The sequence below is a fragment of the Pavona decussata genome, unplaced genomic scaffold (assembly GCF_977016875.1).
Source record: "Pavona decussata unplaced genomic scaffold, jaPavDecu1.1 SCAFFOLD_329, whole genome shotgun sequence".
Classification (NCBI taxonomy): domain Eukaryota; kingdom Metazoa; phylum Cnidaria; class Anthozoa; order Scleractinia; family Agariciidae; genus Pavona; species Pavona decussata.
Window position 1 is genome coordinate 715,001 of NW_028145717.1, and position 8,036 is coordinate 723,036.

The window sequence follows — 8,036 nt, forward strand, 5'->3', positions numbered from 1 at the left end:
ATTTTATCAGGTATAAGGGATTCTGGCAAGGTTCTTATTTTAATTATACTTTACTTTAGTAATTATTAATGGATGCCAACATTTCCTGTCAAATTTCCACTTCCTCATCGAATGTTGTCAGCCTATCTTTTGCAGGTCGTCCGGGTGGCAAGGTAGCATTGTAGGCGGGAAATCGAAGGCGTTAGAGACAGTGACCAAGCGCAATTTAATTTAATTTTCAATTTCTTCATTGGTCTAAACATAAAATAGTTCTCCTCCTGTTCAAAAACTCCTACTTCCTAAAAGTGTTGAGGACATCCTTGGACCTTAGTTTCTTCTTTATTAGCTTGAGAGATCAGTAGAGTTCATTACTCGAGCTTGTCGTTTGGTGTATCGAAAGCCTCCATGACATACAGGGAATGGAATTTACAGGCATTATTAATTAGATTACTTTTTGTAGGTACGTGTTACGGGTTTACTTTATTATTTACAATACTGCTTATCATTGCATAGTCTTTGAGATCTGGGACTACAACAACACTTGCTTAGAACGCTTCAAATTATTTTTGAGTTTATCACCAATTAGGGTCTGTGATTTGGGCGCGGGAAACGAGATATGAGAGTGGGAGTTAAGTGTCAAAGCAGCAACTTAGATTTTTTACCTCCTAGAAAAATTTAAAAATGATCACCTCACTGAGGAGCAAACAGATGCACATTGTATAGCACCTGATTCCGGACTGGATTGCACAACTGTGTGTCATCAGCGGTCGCCTGCAAAGCTGTGAGATGTCTTTCGAATGCACTGAACAGCTCACTTGCATACATGACAAAGAGACGACTGCCAAGGGAGGAACCTTGTGGCACACCATAATTGAAATCAATGGGTGCTAGATGTGTAGTAAGTAAGCAGGCAAGCAAGCAAGCACGCAAGCAAGCAAGCAAGCAAGTAAGTTTTATTCAAGGAGGGTAACACATAACAGAATTTCTGATAAACTCAGTGGCCCTCTATCCTTATTCAGTACTTAAAATACATCTAAGATAGTGACAGTAAGTCACAAAACTCAAAATTTAAAATGCTGAAATATGTGGAAGTTAACAATATGTACATGGATTGAATATCTGAGTTAAGAACGCAACGCACACTATAAACTAAGAATTAATGAGCTAAAAGTTATTTTTTAAGAGCAGACTTTAAAGAGCCAAAGGTATCGTTCTTACGCACATCCAAAGGAATACTGTTCCAGAGCTTCACCCCACGAACTTGACAAGAACGACTCCCTTTTGTTTCCCTTTTATAGCAAGGACACACCGATTTGTACTTTCCATATCAAATAGGTCCAAGTTGCGTTATCTACCTTGGGCAGTCGTTTTCATTTTTGATGCGCATAAATGTTAAAGTACTTTTTTGGAGATTTAATTTGTTGTTAAGCGGCAGCTAATCAAGCCGTCTAATAGCATCTCACTCCTTTCCCTAATATCTGCATACAAAATTACACGAACTGCTCGCTTTTGCAGTTTAGATACGCGTTTGACGTTCTTTACAGTTTACAGCTTACTACAGTTTATTTATTATTATTTCCAATAAATATACAAAGACAAGTTTTTCTGACGCAGTGCTCCATGCGCATAATCCGTACAGGGTTATCGGCATGAACAACGCGTTAACATACAGCTTACGTTCTGTGAGGGGCAAATTACGCTTAATCTTCTAAGAACTGCAATCCGTTGTGACACTTTTTTGCAAAGGTTATCAATAAGTTCGGTAAAAATAAAGTGGTTTTCTAATTTGCTCAATCTCGCTACCGTTGCATGAAATTTTGAGAATCTTGTCTGGAGTTTTCTTCTCTAGGCGTTTGCTAGTTACAAGTAGACTTTTCGTTTTAGAAGCATTGAGTACCATCCTTTTTACGAGTGTCCAATCAGCTATCTTATATATGTCAAGTGGTGTGACCGGCGCACGTAATCAGAGTCTAGAGTCCAGCCAGAGTGACTGGTCAACAAAGTTTTGCAAACAAACATAGGCAAATTTTTTACAAGAACATAAAACTGTCTGATGAAAAATTGGAAAAAAGACCGTTGCAAGTGACCTCAACAAGGGCAAAAAAGCCATAACTTTGTTGTGATGTGAAAAGGAAGAAAATATTTGTCCAAATATGTCTTCGATAGAAATCCAGTAATGGCGAGTAATCGATCACAAATCGCAGTGAAGCGACTGAGATGTTGCAATATTTTGGGGTAAGGATTTCTTCCTGGAATAAAGGTTAGTTTTGAAAATATATATTTTTAGTGAAATTCTTTAGAGGATCACAACTACATGTGTGTAGTAGTCTAAAAGTTTGCTGGAAAGTTTTTGACTCAGCTCAGTCAACGCACTGCTCGCTCACGAATTGTGTTGAAATGTCTTGGTTATTGTATAAAAAAAATAGATTCCATTTTTCCGTGGATCTGTACTCTGATAAGGCACAGAGGACGTCAATTTGTGCAAAGAATACCAGTCACGCTACTCGCCTGCTGCTCGTATCGTATTTCTTTGTTCTCACCACGTTTTGACGTCATCTGTGCGTTGCCAGAGTACAGACGCACGGCAAATTGGAATCTATTTGTTAAATTAATTTTAGTTGTTAGTAATACTATAGGGAACTTTGGGCAGTTATTTCAGCTGTTATTAAAGCCCCAACCAATGCAACAAATAATCACATCCTGATGTCCTTTGACTTATATTTATATACCTGACTTATATTTATATACCTTTGACTTATATTTATATATCCTTGACTTATATTTACTTAGAATGATTTGTAAGCTAGAGGTAAGTTGTGTTGATTAAACAAATTATTTTTTGTTTGAAGAAATAATATTCTCATTCTCTTATTCTCCTCCTGCCAAGTAGAACCGATGAAACTAGGCATACACCTTGGTCTCCTCCCACAAGCTGGCCAGTTCTGTACTTTTTTTTTTTCGCACAATGCCGGATTTACTTTGCGTCCTCCCAGTCGATGAAAAGTACGTGAGTGATCGATTGAACTCTAACCCCTTCTGATTTCAACACAATTTTGGATTGAGATGTGTAAACGTTTAGTCGCAAAATCATGTCTTGATTCAGTGTAAACTTGAGAGGTAACGAGATGCAAGGAGACGCAAAAAATCAATTCGAAATAGAAAATCAAATATGAATGACATGAGCTAATTACAGAAAAGAGAAAAAGGACTTTTTTAATACGAATAATTTTTCTAAAGTTGTCAGTTGTGAGTTAAATTTGCTTCCAATGCCAGTTGTTGGTAAAATTGAAGGCTACTTTCCAGTTTTAAGTAAAAAAGTAAAATATTATTTCATCGAATTTTGGATGCACAGGAGAAGTTTGTAGAGAGTAGGCGAAACGTAAGAGTTCTCCTGGAACAACCTTAACGTCTCGAGTTTTGTTTTACAAACCAAGAAGAGGAGTTTTACTCACAGTCCTTTCAGTTGGGTATTGTTATCAAAAACTCCTTTGGGCAGTTTCTTCAGCTGGTTGTTAGCCAGGTTCCTATCAACAAATAATCACACCCTCATGATGACTATCATTCAACATACATTTCATATTTAGTCTACTGTGTAGAATACTATTAGTTATCGAGGATTATCAGGAAAAAAATGACCATCTTTTAGAAATAATACGTTCGGTCTTTTTCTTGAAGTTTGAAAGATTGCAGAGATATTTCTAAGGAAGTTATTCGGATAGTGGGACTATACTCTTGATCTTAATCACTCGATATCGGTAGCGTGGCTATTCCGCACCTGATCTAACCTTCTAAAGCATCCCTATTTTAATGCAAAATATTTTCCAACAGCTTTTTCCCATTGCGCTGAGACGTCAATATAAAGTCGTATTGCCGTCTCAAAATGACGGTTTCTGATTGGCTCAAAAACTGTCATGTAAGCATGACAGCACGGCACTTAAGTGGGTTCGGCGCGCACTGATCAAAATTTTACTTCTGTGAATGAACGTGCGACGTTGGATGGTGTTGTTTATTTCTTTTCATTTGAGTTTACAAAGCTTCTGACACTGTTTAAGGACCACTTATAATATTTTTTTGGGGGTGAACATGTACCATGATACAGCGGATACAACTTTTTTCATGAAGGTAAGCGAAAGTTCGATGAAGAGAAATTTACTTAAAAAAACTTTCTTGAGTGAGAACGCGGCCACGGTAAATAACAATGAGCTTAAATTCAAATAAATTATGGCATTTTCAAAGCAAAAGGATCTGTTTCTTTTCTGATGTCTCTTATCTCTAGAAAAATTGCTTCAAGAGCTCTGCTGCGTTCTCTTTCATGGCTCAGGTCTGTCAATTTGATCTTCTTGTCGTAGCGCCGAACGACAGACTCGGTAGTTTTTACAGTATTCTTCGCCGCTTGGTCTCTTTCAAATTTCTAAATCTCCACGGCATCTAAGCTAGGATAACAATGCTCTGTTTTCGTTTTTGGGTACTAGTATGGTTGCTTGTTTATTCTTGCTTCTGGTTGTGAGGTTTATTCATCACTGTTTTCATGTTATTGTTTATATCTCGGCGGTAACAAATTTTCAATAAAATTTGCTGGTAAAATGTTCAAACCTACTAGCTCTTCTATTTCATCAATGGTAGGTGCTTTATGGACTGTAAATTTTTGCATTTTCTTCGTTTTCACGTAAAAATTAAAGCCAAAAATTCAAATAACCCGCCCCGAGAAAAAATTTCGCGCACGGATATTACCATGGCTACAGTTAACTGAAGTAAGAATTTCTCTTTCAATCAGCGCACGATTTGTACTTTATCCGTGTACTCTCTCCAACAAAATATCAGTATCGCGATAAAAAACTAAATTCGATTTTGAGACGGCAATACGACTTTATATTGACGGCGTTGGGAGAAAATATATTCCGTATTGGGCTCCGTCGCTTCGCGACTCCGCCCAATACGGAATATATTTTCTCCCAACTAGCCGTCAATATAAAGTCGTATTGCCGTCTCAAAATCGAATTTAGTTTATAGAGTTAGGGTTGTTTGAAATGTTAGTTGTCAAAAAAAATTGAAGTAACTTTTCAGTTTTCGGTTGGAAAGGTAGCTTTCCTCCTGAAGCGTGTTTGCTAGTTCTTGGGCACGGTGTGATACATTTTATATTGCTTTACAGTAAAAATTAGTCGGAAATTTTAAGAAGATAAACTGCTTTATTATATACATACCGAGATTTGCGCGCCAAAAAGCATCGGGATAAAAATAGCCTCTTCGCGCTAGAGAAACCAGCTGATTGGTCACACTGTTTTTTTTTTTCACTAGTGAAAAACGACGTATCGACGCTCTGATTAGCTATATCATTATTTTCCCTAGTGAAAAAAACCGTGTCGCTCGCTCGCCGCTCCTCTTGACTGACAAAGAGCACATTTCTAAGAGCTTAGGCGCATTTTTCTTTAGAAAGATGGCTTCAAATCAGACTAACCGTTTTCAGAGCCTAGATTCATCAATAGAAGAGTTCATAGACGGACAGGAAAATGAAAACACGAAGAAAAAGACCAAACACGATGTTGTTCTGTTCCACGAATTTCTTGTTTTGAAAGGCGAGATGAGACAAATGGACGAATTGACTCCTCCAGAGCTGAACAAGTTTCTCAGTGAGTTCTTTTTAACGGTTCGCAAAAAAGAAGGCAATGAGGCATACGAGCCAAATTCCTTAAGGTCATTCTTCGCTAGCTTTGAGCGCCATTTGAAGAAAAAAAAAACTATGGATTTTGCATTATGAAAGACGTCCGGTTTAAGCAAACTCGGAAAGCGCTTCAGTCAAAGCAAAGGGATCTAAAACGGAAAGGCAAGGGCAACAAGCCTAAAGCTTCTGCTGCTTTAAGTGAGGAAGATATTCAAGTTCTCTCTCTTGGGAAGTTCCACGGCAGAAGCGCTTTAAAACACGGTGTGGTTCAACAACACAATCCATTTCGGGTTACGAGGCTGCAAGGAGCACTGAGAAATGTGTTGAGGAGACGTAAAACTTTGGTAAACTTCCACAGGGCAGGAGTACCTCGAATTCAATGAAAGAGACACCAAAACTCGTTCAGGAAACGATCCTCGGAATGTAAGAGCCATTGCACCGAAAATGTTTGCTGTGCCGAACAACGAGAAATGTACAGTAAAGGCCTACAAAGTCTACGCAGAAAAGCGACCCGCGGAAATGAAAACCGACGATGCACCGTTTTTCTTGGCAGTAAACAACGCAAAATCTGGCTCCGGCAAACCTTGGTTCAAAAAAGCTCTAGTCGGTGTAAATAAGCTTTTAGCATACTTTAATGAAAACAGTGGCACAGAAAGCCGGACTCGGGCCAAACTTCAAAAACTTCAGTAGCTGCAGAAAAACTATGATTTAAACTTTAGTCAACAACGACGTGTCGCCAACTGATATTATGCAACTGTCAGGACATGAAAACGTTCAAAGTATCACTAGCTACTCTACCGTCCCACAGAAACAACAGTTGAACATGTCTCACACTCGCAATGGAGTTCGAGAGAAATAGCTCCCCAGTCTGGCTCTTCTATTCTGGAGAAAAGAAAGCACGAGTTTGACGAACTCACTTATCCAACATTTCGTCCAACTTTTCTCACCAAAGCAAACAGCACAGCAGCCCCTTTCTCTTTTTTCGGGTGCTGTTGTAAGCGGAGGACATATTAGTGTGGCAATAAACACTTTAAATCAATCGCCCACTATTTCAGTGCGAGAGGAAAACCCTAGCAAAACTTATAAAAGAATCAAACCTCTTGATTTGGATTCTGACTACTGTCTGTCAATTGAAGCATGTGGATTCTGATAAGCAACAAAAAATGAAGTCTCGAGTTTTCACTTCTGTATTTCAAATTTGAACTTCCGTAGAACTATTTCGACATATTTTTAGGATGTCTTATTTTATTCTAGCTAGTTCTGCCTTTTAACGGCATTTTTGCTTGATAATTTAGATGTAAAATACTTTAAAAAGAAGCCATTTCGAACTGTGAGGCGGCTTGACCGCGCGTTGTTTTCCTTTGAAAGAAAATAAAGATATCTTTATCTTTGAGTTCTGTTCGCTTATGAATCTCGGTATTTATATAATGAACACGTTATTTCACGTTTAGTTCGCTTGTACGATTTTTATTCACTCGTTGTGTAAAACAAACTCACTCGCTGCACTCGTTCGTTTGTTCTACACAACTTTTGAATAAAAATCGCACGCGCTCACCAACCGTGAAATAACCTACATCTATATTAATTAATACGACCTAGTGGATTTTCAAATGCAAGGAATCTAACGTTGATCTCTGTTTAAACAACTTTTTAAAGTAACATCTTTCATGGCTCATCATCTGCCCTTGAGTTTCTTTAAAATTTCTACCAACTCGCCAGTGACCACAAGGGCAATGACCACGAGCTTTCAGGATGACGGAATGTATTGATATTGCGTAGCGCTAAAAAAATAAGCGGCAGGCGGCCTGTTTTAGTCATTCACTCAGCCCTCATACCGCCAACCATTCACCTATCACCTGTTACCCATGACCCGTAACCGTTTACCTCCTAAATAAATTTGCCGTGCTTGCAGTTCGGTGAAAACTAATTAAAACATCGCATGTTTCAGCGTCTTTTCCTGACAGGCCAGTTAGAAATTTGAATATTGGTATGCTTTTAGGACGAGTTGCATGGTTTAAGACCCCCGATGAGTTTAATTGCTCACTCGTGTAGCGAATCTATCTTATGAAATACGTGCTTGAAATGTAACAAAATAGACTACGAATCACTACGGATGCAAGATAGACAAAAAACGTCATCATACCTCTTTCTCCTCCCATGTACCTTAAATAGACGCTTTGATTCTTTCACTCTTTCTAAAAATGTGTCTGTCTACAGGGGCACCCAACGACAGTTTTCTCTCAGATCCTTTTAAACGCTATTTTAGGCTATCTGGAGTGCCTTTAAAGCTCTGTGGGTTCATTTTAGGCTGCGCTATAACATTTTTATCTGTTCGGTCATTATAGGGGAACTTCGGTCTTTTCGAAATAACTAGGGCATTTTTGTCCATTTCCCGAAA